Consider the following 22,666-nt stretch of genomic DNA (forward strand, 5'->3'; position numbering starts at 1 on the left):
ATGTTTGCATGTGTTTAATTACCATTTTGTGTGGGTGGGTGGGTTGGTGGTGGTCATGTTTGGTTTGGTTTTTATGAACTTGTTTTAAAATTAATTTGGTGAAAGAAATTTTAAAAAAAAAATTAAAACACTTATTATTAAATCTATATAATTTTATATTTTAGAAGGCCAAAAATAATTTTTATAAATTTTAAAATATATTTTTTTATATTTATTTTATCAAATTAGTTTTTATATATATTTTTAAAAAAATTAAAAAACAAACCAAACATGGCCTTTGTATTTTGTATTTTAATTTTGCTTTTATTTATTTATTTATAATTTTTTTCAAAATCACATTTATGAAGAAATTTTGATAAAGTAAAAATTATGAAAAAACATTGATGGAGGGTAAGATTGGAAAAGAAAATAAATATAATTGTAATCCTACATTCATAAGTTTCTTATCCCATGCAAATCAAACAATGAACAAGAGGATAATTTATCCTACTAATCCAATTAGATAATTTATACCACAATAATTTAATAAGATTATTAATACTTTACTGTTAGTCTTGTTAGTATTGCGAAATCAAACATGGCCAAAAAGTGTATAACGGTATAACGCTCTTGCCTGCTTGCTTTCTAACGTTTTCCAATAGACAAATGGAACCGCTTGGTTGTCTACCAGAAGAATTCTACTCCTTCCTCATAGAAGTAGCTGTGCATCCTCTTAGAAATTTCCAACATCGGTGCTTCATATCGTTGTTGTGCTGGACGCCTGTGCTGACCTCTTCATCAATTCGTGCCACTTGTACCGCTGCTGTCGAGGCGGTGGCTTCTCACCCAGGCTTGTTCCTGAAGTCCTAAGCTATTAAGAGGTGTAAATTGTTCAATTTCATTGCTGCAAAATCACTATCAGTTTTATCAAAGAAATAGAAAAGGTATGCTCATTTTTCAGTTGTTGTTAAATGTGAAACATATATTCATTCTTCCATTGTCACTATTGTTGTTGTTGGTAGTGTATTTGTTGCTATTTTTTTGGTCTATGCTTGTAACTGTTGTTGTTTTTCATTCTCTTCCTCTTGTCTATTGTGCAATTATTTCTAACTTGTTTATTTCGAGCTCTGGTCTTGTTCCTCACAACTGTTTAATGGAGTGCCCACCATGTGCTCGACCATATGCCGAAATGAAACACACACATAAATTGACAATTAGAATGTGAAACTCTTTATCTACCATGTACTTGACCATATGCTTAAATGAATAAACACACCGAAATTGACAATCATAATGTGAAATTATTTTCCCAAATTAAAAATAAAAAATAATAAATAATAACAACGTATGATTCACCAAATGTTGGGGAAAACTTTGGGTGTACATGGACAGCTCTGTTTTTTTTTCTTTTGTTTGTCTACTTGGCCTTTGGCCTCGATTGCACTAAAAACACAAATTAAAATTAAATAATGTGCTTCTAAACAATTAAACTTACTGACTTCATAGTGATGAAAGCTAAAATTCCAAGTATAATAACATACATATCTAATTCAAGCAAATGAGAAAGTTTTTGTTAAAGGTTTCGTGAGCTTTAGCTTTTGCATTTTTGCCCATAATTTCAGGTTTCTTGTCACGCCCCACTTTTTATTACTCGAAGCCATTACCAAATTCATTAACTTAATTCAATTTCAGAGATAACATGCGGAAATAAACTCATACATTCAATCCATAGAAATGAATATAAATACTCTCATTCGTATGCAAAGTAAATGTTACATGAACATACTCAATAAATTGCCCTTGGGCTTACAACCTTTAAATAAACAAATGAAGGGGTGAAACCCTTTTACACATATGGTGTTCCGCCAACAACAAAGAGGCCCCGTGGCCAACAAATAAAAAGATCCAAATCCTGTAGCACAACCTGCTAAACACCTGAAAAAGGTTCAACAACGTGGGATGAACATAAAGTCCAGTAGGGATCTCAACATGATCCTCAACAATAACAACTTACAGATAGCTATGATCATGCACACTCATTCTCGTACTAGAATAGTAATATGACAGTTTATACAAAATATATATATATAAACTTTTCTTGAAAACAATCGTTTCATTCAACGCTATAAGCGATTCATCTTTCCTTATTCCTTTCATTAATCCCCATTCCCATTCTTTCATAACATTAACAATTACTTAGGAAAATAATCTCACTAAGCCCGATACTCTCTTCCACTTCCTATACATACACAGATGTACCTTTTCAAAACATGTTTATCGTTAAAACATTCATTCTCCTTCACACTTTCCAAAAGACAAAAAAAAACATTTTGGTTCATTTCCACTACTATCATACCTATACATGCATAACCTTGTAAAAATATAAATTTACAACCCACCCACATGTATACAATCAATCAATGGAGTAACTCGGTTCTCCGAACTGGAACCAATCAAATCTATGATATTTTCAGTTACAACTAAACAACAACAATTCCACCCTGCTCAACTAGCTATGCGCTTAGTAAGCCAAAGATATACTGAAATAACTACAACCAACTTCGCTCTACTAGTTATGTGCGTAGTAAGCCAAAATACCAGTTTACCAGGCGCTAGCTGGAAGGGTATGGTGCCTTCTATTATTAGCGCATACAGTTCTCCAGGCGCTAGCTGGAAGGTAACGGTACCTTTGATTATAAGCGCGGCATATAACGCCAACAACAACCATGCAACAAGGCATATCCAACATGTATAATGCATATACATAACCAACAAGAATCTAACAACGAGTTAAAGTAGATAAACACATAGGTGTAATGTATCCACAACAATTCAACACAGCCATGTCATCCTCCACCGATGACCAAGGACAAAACCTCTAGATGCATGTCTATTGTACATCTATTAACAGACTCAAATATCATGAGATCATCAACTGATCATTAATACTAACATAGTAGTATAAGATACAACAATCCAACATTCATACTCATTTCAAAGTACCTTTCCCATTTCACAAAACCAACTCTCTTTATTTTTTCAAAACCGGTTTTATTCCTTTTGTTTTTCACAAAATCAAATCCAAGGACAATAAAGCCAACGCTCATTTTAATCTACTACATTCATCTCCAAGCCATTCCAATTTAATTATACAAATTAAATCATAATCACTAAAATAGGATTTCCCTTCCCTTCTCCCAATATTGATAAAAAGGTTCAATCATCTACAACAAACAACAATGGCTTCATTCAAAATCCAAAATACCCAAGTATTTACCCAATGATCAAAACCCCTCTATTGAGTTATTAAACCAAATAAATATTAGGGTTTCCTCTCCTTACAACAACAACATGCTAATTAACACCCAATTAGCCCCAAAACACATCTAATGATAATAGATCTAAATCCAACAACTAACCCAAAGTTCAACCTCATGAATTTATACAAAAATCCAACATAAAATGGTTTTCATGCAATACAAAAATTACCACATGTCTATCTATAGACGTAGTATTGAAAAAGAACAAGGAGAATCCCTACCTCAAAGGAGAACTCAAAAGGAGATGATGACCCGAAATCAAAGTGCTCCAAATCCACAATTTTTCTGATTAAGACGAAGCCCTCGACACCCTCTACCTTTTTAACAAAGGACCTAGGATGGATTCATACTAGAAGGAGATGAAATCTAGAGAGATAATAAGTTTAGAGAGAGAGACTCTCGGCTGCTAGGGTTTCAAGAATGAAAGAGGGAGAAAAATGATCTTTTTCCCCGCTGCTGCCTACTGAAATACGATAGACTCGCTCGAGCGAAGACCTGGTCGCTCGAGCGACCAGACACAGAAAACTCACGCGCGGGCAAACAAACCAGAAGCTCGCTCGAGCCAAGAATTCCAGTGTTCAGGTCCTAGTACCAGACACAACGCTCGCTCGAGCGAAGCCACCCTGGCTCGACCCACCAGACACAAAACTCCACGCTCGCTCGAGCGACAAACAGCTCGCTCGAGCGAAGGACTAAAAACCTGGGCAGCAACCACCTGCTCCCAATCACACCCAACCTGGAACGAACAAGTCCAAAACATTCTATAACTCAAATTTAAAGAATTGAAGGACAGAAACAAGTTCAAAACAACAACTGGAATCCACGGAACTAAGTCCGGATACTACAATCAAAGGAGAAAGAACCGGGATCGCTATATTTCTTTTCGGGGATGATTACACTTTACCCCAGATGGCAATCTCTTTTATCCTTTTCATTTGAATTTCATACACTTGTGAGTTTGATAAATGATCTTTAGTTCTTTCCTTTTGCTTCTAAGCTTTTGATGATAATTATACTCTTTTTATGATTTTTAAATTTATAGTTGTTCATACTAAACAGCCATAAACTGGACGCAGGAGCAACCTCCAAAAGTAAATATTCATTAAACACACAGTAATCTTATAATTAAATAATTTGTTTTTCTTAAACGTTGGGATTGATATCTTCATGTAATTTTGTGTAATTAAAAAGTACAATAAAATTTGAGATGGTTGAGGTTGGGGTGATTTGGCTTCTCTAGGAATTTTTTCATACTTCTAATGTGGACCCTCTTTTGGGATGGATGGATGGATAGATGATCATGAATCGTAAGCATGGTAGGATCTGTGCAAAGTGTTAGGGACTCTTGTGATGTGGTGAACAAAATTCTCCTGATTTCATCCAAGAAAGAGGATTGTGAATTGGCCATTAGGCTGCCCCTTTGTTCTTCTTGTTCTTTCTTTTCTTTGATGCAAAAAACCAAACAGGTAATAGCAAAAGTCACATCCCCTTTCATCTAATAAAATCAGTGTAATTTACCCATAAAAATTGTGTAACTACTCAGTTCATCCTCACCAAAATTAAATGAAACAATTCTTAGCATACCTCACCTAATTCATAAACCAAACATCACTTCCTCTTCATTTTTTACCATATCACTCCATCCAAACAGAGAGTAAGATTCACGGAACAAAATTTCATTATAACTAATTACAAATTGAGAAGCAATAGGAACCTAAAATTTATACTGGAAACTGGAAGCACAATGGGGGAGCAGTAGCAGTGTGGCAGAGCAATTGAGATTACAAATCCCATTTAGCCATTAAAGGATATTAATGTGACCAAATGAACAAAGATCTACTGGATATATAGCGATCCCGATATTCCCTGTTGTTATTGAACTGTAATCCGGGCTTGGTTCCGTAGATTTGTTGTTGTCTTATCCTCTTTTCTATCCCTTACTCTTTATCTTAGAGTTTTGGGTTGTGTTGGACTTGTTGGGAATAAGTTGGTTATGTTTTAGAACTTAGAATCTTTGCCCAGTTTTTGGCCTCTCCGCTCGAGCGGGGGTTTCGGCGCTCAAGCGGGAAAATCACCTTCCCAGTACTTCCTCTGTAGTGTTGGACGCTCGAGCGTGAGGTTTGACGCTCGAGCGAGAGTTTGTGTGTGACGCTCGAGCGGGGAGTTAGACGCTCGAGCGGGGACCTGTTCTGCAAAACTTCTGGTTGGTTGTATCCGCCGCTCGAGCGGGGGTTTTGACGCTCGAGCAGGGATTTGTGAGTGACGCTCGAGCGGAGAGTTCGACGCTCGAGCGGGTCGATCTGTATAACACACCGAGATTCAGCTTTTTGAATCACTTTTTGATTTCCTTTCTCTCTCTTACTTTTCCGAAAAAGCCATTGGAGAGCACCTCACTCTAAAACCTAACTTCTCTCTTAGGATTGACCTAGCTAGAGTGCTTTCCTCACCTTGGGCCATTGTAAGAAGTGTGTTGATCATCGAGGGCTTCGTAGTGATCCAAGAAATTTGGGATTTGGAGCACTTTGATTTCGGGTCATCTTCTCCCTTTAGGTTCTCCGTTTGAGGTAGGGATTCTCCTTGTTCTTTTTCAATACTCCGTCTATAGATAGACATGTGGTAATTTTTGTATTGCATGAAAATTGTACCATGTTGGATTTGTTTGAAAATCATGAAATAAGCCTAGGGTTAGTTGTGTGGAGAATGGTTTTGGCTTCATTGATTGTTGTCTTGGCTAAAATAAATATAAATTAGCATGTTGTAGTTAATAGAAGAAAAGCCCTAAATTATATTTTAGTTGAGTAAAATTATAATGGGGGTTTGTTGACCATTGTGTGTAAATCTCTTTTGTCAAAATGAGTGTGGTAAGGGTGTTAATGCCTAAAGGATTAACCATGGCTTTGGAGTTGATTTTATAGAAACAAGATTAATGGAGTTGGTTTTGTGATAACAAAAAGGAAATGGAATCGTTTTTGTGAAAATGAGGGAAGTGTTTTCGAAATAAGTTTGAGAATTGGATTGTTGTATCTTGAGTGTTGAACACACATGTAGAAGTTGTATTTTTAACTACCATGTTAATATTGTTGTTGGGTTTATGATTCATGTTATTTGAGTCTTTTAATAGATGTACTAACTATGTGCATCTAGAGGTTTTGTCCTTGGTCATCGGTGGAGGATGACACGGTTGTGTAGAATTGTCGGGTTGGCTTTCTGCCATTGATTAATTGAACATCGTATGTGACGAAGTGCTAGATACATTATATATATGTATATTTGCTCGGAAGGAGATAGTCATGTGTTCATATATTTTAACACATTGCTGGTGTCTTGATAGTTTATGTATATGCATTATACATGTTGGTTATGCCTTGATGTGCTGTGATTGTTGGTGTTATGCCCCGCGCTGAGAATCAAAAGGTATCATACCCTTCCAGCTGGCGACTGGAGAACTGACCGCGCTTAGAATCAAAGGTGTCATACCCTTCCAGTTAGCACCTGGAGAACTGACTGTGCTAATAATCAAGGGTACCATACCCCTCCAGCTAGCACCTAGTAAACTAGCTTGTTGTTAATGTTGTTGAGTGAGGTGTATTGTTGGCTTACTATGCACATAGCTAGTAGAGTGAAACGGGATTGTTGTTGTTTCGTTGTAACTGAAAATATCATGGATTTGATTGGTTACAGTTCGGAGGACCGAGTTACTCCATTGGTTGATTGTATACATGTTGGTGGGTTGTAAATTTATATTTTTACAAAGATATGCATGTATAGTTATGGTAGAAATGGAAACGAACCAAAATGTCTTTTTTGTCTTTTGGAAAGTATGGAAGAGAACGAATGTTTTATAGATAAATATGTTTGAAAAGATACATCTGAGTATGTATAGGAAATGAAAGAGAGTATCGGACTTAGTGAGATTTCTTCCTAAGTATTTGTTAATGTTATGAAAGATTGGGAACGGGAATTAATGAAAGGAAAAAGGAAAGACAAACCACTTGTAGCGTTGAATGAAATGGTTGTTTTTGAGAAAAGTTCATATATATATATATATATATATTTTGTATAAACTGTCACACTACTATTCTAGTATGAGAATGAGTGTTCATGATCATAGCTATCTATAAGTTGTTATTGTTGAGGATCATGTTGAGTTCCCTACTGGACTATATGTTCATCCCACGTTGTTGAATCTTTTTCAGGTGTTAAGTAGGTTGAGTTGCAAGATTTGGATCTATTTATTTACTGGCCACGGGGCCTCAGTTATGTTGGCAGAATGCCATTGTTGTAAAAGGGTTACACCCTTCTTCTTGTACCTTAAGTGATGTAAGCCCAAGGACAATTTATTAAGTATGTTCATGTAATATTTACTTTGCATACGAATGAGAGTATTGTTAATCACTTCTACGGATTGAATGTATGGGTTTATTTCCGCATGTTATCCTTGAAATTGAATTAAGTTAATGAATTTGGTAATGACTTCGAGTAATAAAAAGTGGGACGTGACAGGATACATGAAATTCAGATCTTTAACAGAATCAACATTTGACTTAAAACTAAACAAAGAGTGAAGAAGAAGAATAACCCCAAAACACAACATAAAATTGCAATAAAAGATTAAGATTGTGTTTGGACAGATGGATTTTAAATGTATTGAGCTCTAACTTCATAAAAAGATAAGAGAGTTGGTTATTATGGATAAATTATGAACTTTAAGGGGGAATATAGAGTAAATTAAGAAGAGAATTATAATACTAATATTGTACATTGTGATGTATCTTATTCTTAGCCAATGTAAAAAATTATTGTCAAATTTCCATAAGCCAAGCATAGCAAGGCATGCGTGTGGACACAAAGATGATGGTATTATTATTAATGTTTTCTTGAAGAATTTGTGTTCATTTAAGTATGTTATTCCCAAGCGCAGGGTCAATACATTTGGTCACTGATTTCAAGAGGAAGCTTGGACACTATTAGACCTGTCGGAGGCTCGGGCTTAGTTTTGAAGTTATTCCTTTTTCTTTTTTTTAATTCCACATACAGTTTCTATATAAAGTACATTTTGAGAAAAAAATTTAGTCATTTTTTATAACTGCAGCTTTTTTAATATATTCATTGAAGCCCTTCAAAAAAATTAGGAGAAATTAGGTAGTTTGGAGACGTAAGAAGAAGATCAGAGGTTTTTTTTTTTTTTTTTTCTCTGGTGATTGGGAAGCTATTGGTGGTGACGGTACTGCTTAGTTGTTCAGCCATGGGTGATCTTAAAATGTGTAGTTAAAGAATATGTGACCTGTGTAAAGGAAGTTGTTGCCAGAGTAAGTGGAGGACAAATTGGGTAGTTTGGAGGTCCATTTATTATTATTTTCTCTTTTTCTGGTTTCACATTTGGCTAACTGTATAAAAGAGTGATGATAATTATTTCAAAATAATGAATTTGGAAGACATTGTAGTGGCCAATTGAAGCTACATCTTTCAACTTTGATGTCGTTTGTGGTGCTAGAATTGCGATAGGTATGTTGTTATTGACATTAATTACTACCCAACATATGCAGAGATGCCATCATATGAACAATGTGTGTCGATGAGTTACCCCTCTTTTGGCTGTCGTAATGTTATCGTCTTTTATCAAAAGAACAAAACTAACACGTGAGGTTGTTTTGTCAGCTTTTCTTGCTAGATATCTGAAACAAGAAAGCTTCAGATTTCGATTGCTGGCTACTGATCGATCATGAGAAATAAGTGAGGCAGGATGATGGGGCAATTTATTATTGTAACCAATTAGGAATGAGGAAAAGGAGAACCCCATTCAAGTCTGAGTATTTGAATCAAATACACATTAGAATGTCTTAACTTGTTGGTTCATTGGCTGACTGAGTTCAATTAGTGAAATTTACCCAACTAGCGATCATTCTCTTGGTTTATGGGTTGAAGCAGTCTGTTTGCTTTTGACAGTATTACATGGTTTTTATTGTTGTTTTGATTATGCATATGCATATTAGTTTGTGCCATGGAGATTGTACTTCTAAAATTTTCAGAAATTGTTATGACAGTTAGTTTGTCCTCTCACTTCTCAAGCATTCATATTTCCTTACAGATTATGCCTCTAAGTACTTTTAGCAATTTTAAGTAATGACGTTTTTCCAATTTCTTTATATTTTCATGTTAAATTTTCTTCCACCGTATGTACTTTGGGTTTATGTTCAGTTTCCTTTGAACGAGCTAACTGATTAAGAAGTGATCTTACCACAATGAAGTAGTGAATTTAAGAATTTAGCATAATTTTTATATTAATACTAACAATTGATTTGCTAGAAAGTCATTTGCGTTAGACACTTGTCAAAAAGAAAAAAAAAAATGTTGAAAGTATATTTGAAGTATTTTGGGTTAGACAATTGGGCTGCATGGATTGATGTATTTTGTTGGAGTTTAACAAACAATTGGAAGTAAATATATTGAAAGTACCAAACAATTATTGTCTGTGTGTTTCCTTGAGTTGACCCTGATTTTTTGAGCATCTTCTAAGTTGACCTAGAGCCTGGTGGTATGCTTGTTTAGATTTGGGCTTCTTTCAGTCATGTCGGCTAGGTCTGCGATATTTTGTACAGTATTCTTTTGTTTATCTCTTGATGTTGCAGATTCTTGATCAAGTGTCGACAAAGAATAATAAAGGAGGAGCAGGGGCTTGAGTTCTATTAAATGTCATTAACTACTTTGGTCTTGTCCTTTGACTTTTGTTTTAGGAAATGTCATGGAAGATAAGGTACTGGTTTGGATTCTGACATATTAAGCATTAGCATGCTAATAAAAAGTATGATAGCATGCATTGCGTCCATGTGTAGATGAGAAATTAAAGATAATAATTTCAAACTTCTCCATTATTATTTATTATTTGTGCTCTGAATACTACAGGCTTTGATTCTTCAAGGGATTAAGAAACAGCAACTGTGTGAAACTTTTTTTTTTTCTTCTTTTTCTTGTAGATGTAAGTTGGTGACAATTTAGAATTCTTGACGATGATTTTGCTCCTCCAATATCCACTTTCACATTAATGCAATATGTGAATGTATAGTTCTTAGTAAGCAAATCCTTGACCCCATTACACTAACATATTTTTCTTGTATTTTATTAACAATTAATCATATTTGCATTTTTGTCTGTACATAGTCCATGAGCATAGCTCTTCGTGATGTGGATGGGTTTTATTTATCTGGAAAATTTAAAAAAATGGAGTAACGGCTACTAATTTAATCTTGATACACTATGCCACGATCCCCACGCGCGGAGTGGGTGGGGGTCCAACTAGTCATTTGTGAAAGTTGTAGAAATCATTTGTCAACTAAACTTTCAACTTTAGTGGAAGCAACGGTGACTTAAAATATATTTGTTTTTATTTTTCTTAAATAATGATATTTAGATTATTTTAAATTACATACAAAAAGTGAAATAAAATAGGACAAATAAGTTGGCTATGTTTAATAAGTTATTTTAGTTTTTAACTATTTTAATAAGATATAATATTTATATTTGGAAAGAGTTATATTTTTTTATAATTGAATGTGATATTTGTGAGAGAAAAAGTAAAAGAATTATAGTTTTGATAAGACATTTTATCTTATTGATTATTTTAGTCAATACTTTTTTTTTTTTTTTTTTTGTAAATTTAAGCCCAAAAACCAAAAAATCTTCATAGCTGTAGGGATCCCTCAATATTTTCACAGAGGAATTTCGGCACAGATAGAGAAATTTTAGCTTGCATAGAGAAATTTGAAATTTCTTTGTGACAAACTGAAAATGTCTCTAAATATTATTAAGGACTTTAACTAATAAGAAAAAAAAAATATTGGATCTTTCTTACTACTAAAAGTTGGATAGAGATGTTTTACTAATTTTTCCATAAAAAAATGCTAATATGTATTAGTTGTGTATTGGACAGGCATTACACAAGTATAATATAAGCAAATACGTTGTTGGGCCTTTAAGGTTTAAAATTTTACGATCTTAAATTACTTAAGGTTTCAAAATTTTACGAATTTAAATTACTTAAGTTGCGCCAACCCAAGTTGCACCTAGGCTAGTCGTTGGATTAAAATAGATAGGGCTCTAAATTTTATGCTCTAAAAATTCATGCAATGTTAATAAATATCTTTATCATATATCTCAAAATTCAAAAATAAACATAAACTTATAATCTAAAAATTTATAAAATATTTATATATATCATTATCATATACATTTAGCCATGTATAGCACAAGTTGAATGTTAGTATAATATAATCAAATATATTGTGGCATGTTTATAATTTTTAAACAATCAATGTTAGTGACAATGAATTTCTCTCAATTTTTCTGAATTTTATAATTTTTAGAATACATGTATCATTTTACAATTAGACTAAAATCTTATTTAGTTAAATTAAAGGGTAAAACACCAGTAAATCTCAAATTATGATATGTGACACCATTTAGTCCTAACCTTTTTTTTATAGCTTGAAAAGTCTTATGTGAATGTTAATTACGTTGGACCCCGTGTAGTTTGGAAATGGGCTGTATTTGGGAAGGGGTATTTGTGGTTTTTTCGTGATGTTGGAGTTACCAAAATATCCAAAGCATACTATTGCATTTTCCCCTTTTTCCCTCCATCCCAAACAAAATGGACAATGTAGGATAGAAACTTTTGGATTTCCATACAAATGTTAGGGATTGGATCATCGTCAAGCTTGATTGAGGCATAGAAAGGGGTGATGTTGATTATGTGATATTCATCCCATAAATAACATCGCATATCACCCACCAAAACCCTAAAAAAGCTTAAAACCCCCTTTTAGCACAGTTGCGAAGGCGTTTCAGCGTGGACATTGAGGGTTCTTGAATTGTGATCCACTGTCGGCCGTGACATTGGCATATTAGCGTCGCTAATTTGCCGGTATCGTCGACATTCACATCGGATAGCGAAATCGTGACCCTAGATTGCAACCAAGGCATCACTCAACGTTAGAACCGTAGAGTGGTCATGTTAAATTCAGAGAAGTCGAAGCATGACAATGAGAAATGGAGGTATGTTTTGTGGTTTTTATGTTCTGATTTGCAATATTATTGGGTCAGTGGCTGGTAACATCGTAAGGGTTCTGATGTTGATGATGCAGTTGATGTTGATTGCTGATGTTGATGATGTCGCTGATGTTGATGATGTCACTGATGTGGTTGATGTTGCTGATGTTGATGGTATTGATGATGTAGTTGATGTTGTTGATGTTGATGATGTTAATGTTAATTACGTTGATGATGTTGGGAATCGAGACTTCAATTCCTTTGCGGTTGAAAATCTAAGAAGACTTCTTGGATGACACAGTAGGGAAAATGGCGTGAATTAGTCTAGGGTTTTGGAGAGTGATTGGGTTTGAGGACAATCCATTGCATGTGATTGGGGATTTGAGGGTTATGGTGTAGTGTTAAGAGAGCCAACAAGAGAGAGAGAGAGAGAGAGAGAGAGAGAAGGCTTTAGATGATGTTAAAGAAATGAGAGAGAGAGAGGGAGAGAATATATGCACACCATGACAAAATCAAAATGAAATCACAATATGGGTAAAAATGTATACTCCATATATAATATATCAAAAATATATATTATATCAAAAATAAAAACGATTAAATGGTTTATGAAAAAACAGTCAGGACTAACTAGAGCAACATTTACCAAAATGAGATTTATGAGTAATTTTTCTAAATTAAAATAATATTTAAATTGTTTTAATGATTTCTAATAATATAACAATAGTTATGGAATTACAATCACTACAACAACAGAATCAATAATTATATAAATGACAAAAACTTAATTCGAAAGATTTTCCATTACCTTCAATGCCCATACGTTTTTCTTCGGTCTTCTATTCTTATAATAATAATTCTATGGGAAGTAAATCAATACTGACGGTTTTTGTCATGGTAATTCTATAATGTAGCCTTTTATTATTCTTTTTTCTTTACACTCTGTTTCAATCGTGAGAGGAGGTAAGAAAAAAAATTATTGTAATTTCTCACCTAAGTGAGAAAAGAAAAGAAATGTCATATTTCTCACCATTTGGATAAATAAAAGAGAAGAGAATGTGATTTCTCACCTATCTTATTTGAATAGAGTAAATAAGTAAAAGGAAAAGAAAGTGTTTTAATTCATTTTACCAAAATAACCTTTCATATTAATAAATTATGTTTTTTCGTAAGGGTAGTTTTGGTATTTTAAACAAGTTTCATTAAACCTAATTCTTTTCTCAGCAAATATCACAACTTTTGATGAGAAACAAAACACAAGTTTGGTGAGAATCCATCTCACCATCTCTCACAATTTTTCAAATTACTTAACCATCCAAACAAGTGAAGGATTTTCAATTCTCACAATTTTTTTTCTTTTCTCATCGAACTCCTTCATCCAAACAGAGTGTCAAACTCTTCTTTAATCTTTGATAGGTAAATCACTACCCATGTTTCAGTCTTCTACTATTCTTTGATCTTGAGAGGCTATGCAACTTCTTTTTTTTATGATGTTAGATTTAGAACTCTTTTATTATGTTAGATTTATATTATTTTCTTTTATGATGTCAGACTTTTAAGATTTATAACTTATTAGTACATTATTGGTATATCATTATTTTTTATGATTGATTTTTCTTTACATTTTTCTTACAATTATGTCCTCATTACATTTGTTTTAACTGAATTATTATTTTGAAATTTTTAAGAATGAATCAAATTTGTATTCATGGATGGAATGGAACAAGTTACTGATGTGGCGCAAGTTACAACAATAAAACATTCGCTACATGGTAATATTTTTATTAATATTTTGCTTCAATAGAAAACCAAAATGTTTTTATTAATATTTTTATTTAGACATTCCCATGCATTTTCTTTTCAAGCAAAACACAAACTTTAAACCTTAACAGTTCCATGCACGGCTAATAACATTATTATTAAAAATACATTTTATTTTAAAGCAAAATTTTCTGAAACCCGTGCTACGCATTAAGTATAAATATTAATAAAAATATTTTGATTGCTATGAATTTAATGTAAATATTAATAAAAATATTTTGGTTTTCCATTAAAACAAATATTAACAAAATTTTTCTAGAACCTTAACCGTGCTCAACACCAATTTATTATGTTCCCAAAAATATATTTTGATGATACGTAAATAATTAAAAATAATTTTATTAAAGTTTTTAGTAATAATTTTATTAATTTTTTATTTAGATTTTGGTAATCAACATTTCATCACACATCAAGATATTTTCGAAACAAATGTAATGCATCTGTATTCTAACCAAATTCAACAGGATACTAACGTGGCAGAAGTTACAAGTTACAACAATAGCACGTTGGCTATGATGCCAACTTAGTTGGAATTGATTTGGTTCGTTATGATATTTTTTGCACTCATCCTTCTCTTCTTTTTTTTATTGATGTCATTATCTTATAATTCATCAATAAAGTTCTTTTTCCTTCGCTGATAAAATAAAAAAATAAAAAAAAATAGCACATTGGCTAAATGGTAATATTTTATTAATATTTTGCTTGGAAAATCAACATTATTTTTCTATACTTCCATTCCGATTCATTTTCTTTTCAAGCAAAACACAAATATTAAATCTAGCATGGCTAATAATTTTGATTACAATCTATAATTTAAATTATTATTAGAAGACAATGGAAACAATTATTTTTTGAAATAGATTTAAGATTAATATTATTTTTGAATGGAAATTTTAAAAGAATCTATTAAATTATAGAATTATTTTGCGATGCACACAGACAAAAGTTTAAGGGAAAAATTACTTGTAGGGACTAACTAATTTTAGACAAAAATTCTTTTTTCACATATCACTATAACAAGAGTTTATTTATGGACAAAAATAAGTTTTAAGGACCAAACATTTTTATTGCAAAAAATGTTATTGTTTATACATTTAGTAATGAATTACTATTTTTTTTTGTTTGTTTAAATATTATAAGAACTAAATTATTTGATCCCTAAAAATATATTTTTTAATGACATTTTTAAAATTTTATCACTAAAATATATTTACTTGGTTCTTGATAATTGAGAATAATTTAGTGCTTTTTTTAAAAAAAAACTTCTGGCAACTACTTTTTTTACTTTTGGGAATTGATAAATGTGGCACTTAAAACTATTATATGCTCGATGCACATTATAACATTTTCAAGTCAAAATGAAATAAATCATAATGAACCATTATTACATTATTATCTAGATTGATCCATATTTAATTTTGAAATAATTTAATTCTTTAATTTGTCAACAATTTATTATGGGAGCTTTTTTGATAAATCCATTTTCTAAGAGCTTTATTCCATCCAACCCATATTCTTTTTGACTATTCCATTAGGTCCAATTTGAGATAAGAAGACCAAAATACCCTTTTTCATCAACTTATGTTCCATTTAGTTCACATTATTTTCTTATGTTTCAATAAGTCCTATGGGTGACATAATTACCAAAATACCCTTAATGTGAATGTTCACACCGTCAATATAAATGTTTATATCGTCAATGTGTAGGGGCCCGACTCATGTCGATCCTCGTGGGTGCCCGGAAAAATTCGAGTCGGGCCGGCCCGGCCCACAAGCCAAAAAAATAGGCCCGACCCGACCCGTTGATAATATGAATATTCACATTGACAAGTTAACATTCACATTGATAGGAGTGTAAAATTGGCCTGCGGCCCGTGGGCAGCCCGAAACCAGCCCATCACCCGGGGCGGGCCCGGACCCGCCCGTTCACAATATGAATATTCACATTGACATATTAACATTAACATTAACATTAACATTGACAAGAGTGTAAAATTGGCCCATGACCCGTGGGCAACCCGAAGCCCGGGCCTGGGCCCTGGTCGGGGCGGGCCCGGCCCGGCCCGGCCCGGCCCGTTGACAATGTGAATATTCACATTGACATGTTAACATTCATATTGATAGAAGTGTAAAATTAGCCCGCGGCCTGTGGCCGGCTCGAAACTCGCCTGCAGCTCGTGGGCTACCCTAGGCGGGTCCGGCCCGACCCGTTAATAATGCAAATATTCACATTGACATATTAACATTCACATTGATAAGACTATAAAATTAGCCCGCGCCCCGTGGCTGCCCGAAACTAGCCCACGGCCTGTGGGTGGCCCAGGGCGGGCCCGACCCGGCCTGTTGACAATGTGAATATTCACATTGACATATTAACATTCACATTGATAAGAGTGTAAAATTGACTCGCATCCCATAGACGGCCCGGGGCGAGCCCGGTCCGGCCCGTTGACAATGTGAATATTCACATTGACATATTAACATTCACATTGATAGGAGTGTAAAATTGGCCCGTGGACGGCCCGAAGCCCGCCCGCTGCCCAGGGCGGGCCCGGCCCGGCTCGTTGACAATGTGAATATTCACATTGACATATTAACATTAACATTGATAAGAGTGTAAAATTAGCCCGTGACCCGTGGGCAGCCCAAAGCCTGGCCCCGGGCCGACGCGGGCCCGGCCCGTTGACAACGTGAATATTTACATTGACATGTTAACATTCACATTGATAAGAGTGTAACATTAGCCCGTGCCCCGTGGCTGCCCGAAACATGCCCACGGCTCATGGGCGGCCCGAGGCGGGCCCGACCCGGCCTGTTGACAATGTGAATATTCACATTGACATGTTAACATTCACATTGATAAGAGTGTAAAATTGACTCGCGTCCCATGGGCGGCCCGGGGTGGCCCGGGTTTGGGTCCGGGCCTACCCCGGGCCGCGGGCGAGCTTCGGGCAGCGGACAAGTTTTACACTCCTATCAATGTTAATGTTAATATGTCAATGTGAATATTCTCATTGTCACGGGTCGGGCCAAGCCCGCCTCAGGCTGCGATCGGGTTTCGGGCCGCCCACGGGCTGCGAGCCAATTTTACACTCCTATCAATGTGAATGTTAACATGTCAATGTGAATATTCACATTGCTAACAGGCCGGGCCCGCCCTGGCCCGAGGTCGGGCTTCGGGCTGCCCACGGGTCACGAGTCAATTGTATACTCTTATCAATGTGAATGTTAACATGTCAATGTGAATATTCACATTGTCAACAGGCCGGGCCGGGCCCGCCCCGGGCCGCCCACGGGCCGTGGACGGGTTTTGGGCAACCACGGGGCGCGGGCTAATTTTACACTCCTATCAATGTGCATGTTAACATGTCAATGTGAATATTCACATTGTCACGGGTCGGGCCAAGCCCGCCTCGGGCTGCAGTCGGGCTTCGGGCTGCCCACGGGCTGCGGGCCAATTTTACACTCTTATCAATGTGAATGTTAACATGTCAATGTGAATATTTACATTGTCAACGGGCCGGGCCCGCCTCGGGCAACAGGCGGGCTTTTGGCCGTCCATGGGCCGCGGGCCAATTTTATACTCTTATCAATGTGAATGTTAACATGTCAATGTGAATATTCACATTGTCAACGGGCCGGACTAGGCCCGCCCCGGGCCGTCCATGGGCCGCGGGCGGGTTTCGCGCCGCCACGGGACGGGGGCCAATTTTACACTCCTATTAATGTGAATGTTAACATGTCAATGTGAATATTCACATTGTCAATAAGCCAGGCCGGGCCGAGTCGGGCCCGCCCTGGGCTGCTGTCTAGTTTTATACTCTTATCAATGTGAATGTTAACATGTCAATGTGAACATTCACATTGTCAACAGGCCGGGCCGGGCCCGCCCACGGGCCGTGGGCGGGTTTCGGGCAACTACGAAGCGCGGGCTAATTTTACACTCCTATCAATGTGAATGTTAGCATGTCAATGTGAATATTCACATTGTCAACGGGCCGGGCCGGGCCCGCCCTAGGCTGTGGGCGGGCTTTTGGCCGCCCATGGGCCGCGGCCCAATTTTATACTCTTATCAATGTGAATGTTAACATGTCAATGTGAATATTCACATTGTCAACGGGCCGGACCGGGCCCGCCCCGGGCCGCCCATGGGCCGCGGGCGGGTTTCGCGTCGCCACGGGATGGGGGCCAATTTTACACTCCTATTAATATGAATTTTAACATGTCAATGTGAATATTCACATTGTCAACGGGCCGGGCCCGCCCTTGCTCTCGAGCAGGTTTCGGGCCGCCCACGGGCCAATTTACATTCCTACAAATGTGAATTTTAAAATATGAATGTTTACATCATGAAATTGCTAATCGTTGAAAAAATATTTATAAGGGTATCAAATTAAATATAAGGGCATAAGTGTCCAAGAAAATAGTGTAAATCAAGAAAATGGACATTATGGAATAAAACTATACATACATGGGACTAAATGGGTTAAAAAATCCCTTCATGGACTTCTTGGGTTAAAACACTTTTAAATTGGACTTATCAATAAAAATCCCATTTATTATTAGTCAATATTTCACACTATTTTAAATTTCTTTTGTCCTCATGTGCTACACAATAATTTTTTATTTTATTTTATGACAATATAAAAAAGGGCTAATAATATAAAGGTATTAGCCGTGCATAACATAGACATTACACTATTATATATATATATATATATGCTTGCTATTCAGGCTAAAAAATTAGACTCACTTCCTAGATCGAATGATGTGGCACTCTATTAAAATATCTAAGTAAACTCTCTCCCTCATTTATTTTCTAATCATCAATCACTTGTCGCAATTAAAAAGCCGCAAATACATAAGTAGCCAATCCTTATCTCTCACTAATCCAAAAAAAAAAAATTATAATTTCTACCACAAATTAATAATGCTTATTGAATGGTGATATGGCCACGTGATATGGAGTGATTATTTGGTGGTCGTAAAGCATTACTCCACACTACTTATCACTTGACAAGTGTCAAGTTGTCTCCTACAATCCTAACAAAAAAAAAAAAAAAAAAATTGAGTCTCACAACTTTAACCAATCAATAACAATAATAACAAGGTAAGTCACAATGTGAATTTGCCACTAGACTACTATAACTTCGTTTGGAATAAACTTTTTTAACTTGACTTTTTAGTTTATTATTATTATTATTTTGTGGTTATTTTAGTTTGTTTAAAAAAGTTTTGTTTGGAATAAATTTTTAGTTTTTTCTAATTTTGTGAGAGAAAAACTGAAATAATTATGATTTAAATGTGACATTTTATCTTATTAACTTTTTAATTTATTTTATATTTTAATGGGCTAAATTAGTCTCAACTATCTCCCCACACCGGGCCTATTTGCTCATCAATCTCAGACTTAGGGCTCTTTGGGAAGTCAAAAATTATCTTTTTTTGATTAAAATTTACAAAAAGACAAAATAAATTAAAATAATTAATAAGACAGAATATCACATTAAATCTATAATCTTTCTTACACTACAACAAAACTGATTATTTACGGCATTATGTTTACGGCATTCATTAAATGCATATCGTAGTTAGTACATTCTACGACATTTTTTTTTGTCCAAGCCGTTAATGCTTTGTCAATAACAATATATATATATAATGTAAGTCGTTAATTCATATATTTATAACATACAAAAGTATGCTGTAAAAAATATATGTTTTCATGACTTATAAAAATATGTCATAAAATATTTGCATTTAAGATGACGTACATTTCATGTTGTAAAATATGATAACTTTACATAACATGCTAATGAATGCCGTGAAAACTTCTTAAAAAAAAAAAAAAATTCAATCTGATTTTTCTATGACATGCAAAAGTATGCCGTAAAAAATGTATATTTTTATGGTATAAAAAATATATGTTATAAAATATTTGCACTTAAGATAATATACATTTCATGCCGCAAAATATTAAATTTTATATTTTTTTAATTTAGTGATTTTTTTAGAAAATTAAAAAATATTTTCCTTCTAAGTATATGAAAATTATTTGAATTTAAAAAGTAAAAAAAAAATTATTTAAAAACTTACGCCACACTCCCTCTCATTTTAGATCCATACCAGTTTTTGTCCCAAACCCTCTTATTCTCTAGAGAAATTATATTTTAATTATAAATAATAAAAACAAAATTCTAGATGTTCTTAAATATTTATAAATTTTTAGTAGATATGAGAAATGTTTATTTTTATTTCCAATAAACTAGAAATTCTATTTATAATCTAGATTTTTTTTAATACAAAAATAAGTTATAAATTTTTACTTAAATCTGTTTGTCGAATGCATCGAATGCATGTCGTAGTTAGTACATTCTACGACATTTTTTTTTTGCAAGTCATTAATTCATATATTTATGGCATGCAAAAGTATGCCATAAAAAATGTATATTTTCACGGCTTACAAAAATATGTCATAAAATATTTTCACTTAAGACGACATACATTTCGTGTCGAAAACTATTTTAACTTTACACGGCATGCATTAGCATGCCATGAAAACTTCTACTAAAAAATTTTAATATGATTTTTTTATGACATACAAAAGTATGCCGTAAAAAAAAAAATATTTTCATGTCATACAAATATTTCCATTTAAGACGACATACATTTTATGTTGTAAAACATTATACATTTACACATCATACATTAGTATGTCGTGAAAACTTTTACTAAAAAAAATTTCAATCTGATATTTTTTTTAAAATTTTAAAAAAAAAGCTTGCAATTTCCAACCAAGTTTCTCACTTTAAAGTTTCCTAATTGAGGACAACGTAAAAAATAATTTATAGAGTAGTTTTTTTTTTTACTTAATATTTTACTCTCTATTCACATAGGCCATGTTTGTTTGGGTGGACATGAGCTTGGGATTGGACTAATAGTCTAATAAAATTATTAATCCGATGTTTGGTTAAACAATTGAAGTACGGACTAACAATCCATCTGGATATGGTATCCCACATATGATGGACTATTCAATCCCACAGAGGGGGTGGGATATAAATTGAAAGACTAACCAAAGTCTGGACTATTAGTCCTCTTTATAATCCTAACTCAAAATAAAATAGGATGCATAATCTAAAGAATTCGTAGTCCTAGGACTATTAGTCATGGGAATGTTAATCCAACCTAATCTAGTCCGCCCAAACAAACATAGCCATAGTGTCACATCTTGTAAGTTCCACACACTATCTGAGTAGGGAGTAAAATATTAAATATTAAATAAAAAATTTGATTAGCTTAACATTAATCTTTAAATGATCACTGTGCGGGTGAAAATCTGACCACACTGCAATCTTAGTATCCAGCTGAAGAGCACCGTCAGAATAGATGGCACCTGTCTAATCTGCAACAGAAAGAGAAGACTCTGGTGGTGGTTCGCCACCTAGGGGTACTCCGACGATCAAGTCAGTACTCAATATCTCTCAAAGATAAATCAATTATTTAACTCACAAGCTTGAGCATAAAAAGCACACCATAGACCCATGGGGGTGCCTCTCTTTTATAACCAATACAATCCTAGTCCCAATAGGAGCCTAGCCCTAATGGACTTAGGATTACTGCTAATTTGGGACTCCCAGTGGGATTAGGATAAACTCTCTAAGAGTCTTATCTTTACCCAAACTGAAGTCTTCTCCCAATCTAGGACTCTTGTCCCTCATCCATGTTGAGTTCCCTCTTCATTCTAGGACTCTTGTCTCTTATCCACTTATTTCGGATTTTGATATCTTCGGAGATAATCTCGGCCTAACCGAGATTACCTCGGCATAACGACCAGGACACGTGGCACCTTGGCTGACACGTCGGCGTCACCTTGGCCACGTGTTGGTGCTCAGAAAATATATCCCCACAATCACATTTTCTATTATTGAATTTGTAATCCAACCCTTCAATTGAATAAAAATTGCATCTCTTAAAATAATGGGAGAAACTTTTTATATACATTTATATTTATTTGGGTTAATTACACTTTTCACCTTTATAATTTGACCTAAATTTTAATTTAATTCCTATAGTTTTAAAGTGAACAATTTGATCCATATAATTTGAGTTTAATTTCAATTTGGTCATTATGTCCAAATTAAAGATTTAACTTGATTATTTTGGAACACTTGTCAATTTTTTAAGATATACATAGACAGAATTAAAAAAAATTTAGACAAAAAAAAAATTAAATTAAAGTATGAATTGTCCATATAGTTCTAGAATTTACATCTCACTCTTGAAGTTTAAAATTTTATGACAAATGATCTATTTTATTAATAAATTATAAAGTTAATTAATAATTTTTAATGATATTAAAAATTTATTTTAAATAATAATTCAGGTATTTTTATTATTATAGCTTTTAATAATTTTATTTTTTTAATTAATTTTATTAAATAAAAATAAAAATAAAAATAAAAATAAAAAAGTATATAATGGAATATTATTGGGGATTCTTC

At 34.2% G+C, this 22,666-nt stretch overlaps 1 long non-coding RNA gene across 1 annotated transcript; it reads left to right on the forward strand.

Moving 5' to 3' along the window:
- The first annotated feature begins 608 nt into the window (after positions 1–608).
- On the forward strand, positions 609–10,499 carry LOC114284819 (uncharacterized). The gene is made up of 2 exons (XR_014357277.1): positions 609–923; positions 8,958–10,499. It is a non-coding gene; the product is annotated as an uncharacterized LOC114284819 (long non-coding RNA).
- Positions 10,500–22,666: the final 12,167 nt, after the last annotated feature.

Source organism: Camellia sinensis, chromosome 15, assembly GCF_055761805.1.
Source record: "Camellia sinensis isolate YWXY chromosome 15, ASM5576180v1, whole genome shotgun sequence".
NCBI classification, from domain to species: domain Eukaryota; kingdom Viridiplantae; phylum Streptophyta; class Magnoliopsida; order Ericales; family Theaceae; genus Camellia; species Camellia sinensis.